The following is a 477-nucleotide window of genomic DNA, read 5'->3' as shown; positions in this document are numbered from 1 at the left end:
CAGAACCCCACTCAAAAATCCACCCAAACCCCAAACCCCACCCAACTACATAATAAAAAATCCCACCCAAAGAAGCCAGAGAAATCCCATGATCCAGGACCCTTCCCGCCGGGCAACGGACGCGATCAGCTGGTCGCAACAACACCGCAAATTCCTCTCTTTTGGTGAATAAAACGCCTTTCTTCGTGTTTCCTCGGGTTTCTTTGACTCCATGCAGATAATTCAATCTCGGGGTTGCATTGTCTCGCTGTATTTTGGCAGGTCTTCCCTTATTCTGGGGGCTTTTTGATGAGAAGTTTGAAATTTTTGTTCGTGTTTTGGTCGAGTAACTTTAATATATGTTTTTTTAAAGAATGATTTTCTTTGTGGTGGTGATTGATTGCCGAAGAAAGCTGAGCGCAGGATTTGTTTGCGACTAAATATGACGATAAAGTGGAAAAAACGAAGATAGTGGCCGGGCGACGAGAAGAATCCCAG

At 44.4% G+C, this 477-nt stretch overlaps 1 protein-coding gene across 4 annotated transcripts in view; it reads left to right on the top strand.

The window, feature by feature from the left end:
* Window positions 1-92: 92 nt before the first annotated feature.
* LOC119594519 (DNA topoisomerase 2-binding protein 1-like) overlaps window positions 93-477 on the top strand; it is a 27,100-nt gene continuing 26,715 nt past the window's right edge. For all 4 annotated transcript variants that reach the window (XM_037943553.1, XM_037943550.1, XM_037943551.1 and 1 more), the window contains exon 1: window positions 93-164. The gene's annotated coding sequence lies outside the window, so the exon portion shown is untranslated. The remainder of the gene's footprint in view (window positions 165-477) is intronic.

The sequence above is a fragment of the Penaeus monodon genome, chromosome 34, assembly GCF_015228065.2.
Source record: "Penaeus monodon isolate SGIC_2016 chromosome 34, NSTDA_Pmon_1, whole genome shotgun sequence".
Classification (NCBI taxonomy): Eukaryota; Metazoa; Arthropoda; class Malacostraca; order Decapoda; family Penaeidae; genus Penaeus; species Penaeus monodon.
The sequence above is the reverse complement of the archived record's forward strand: the minus strand, read 5'-3'. Positions and strand labels throughout refer to the sequence as shown.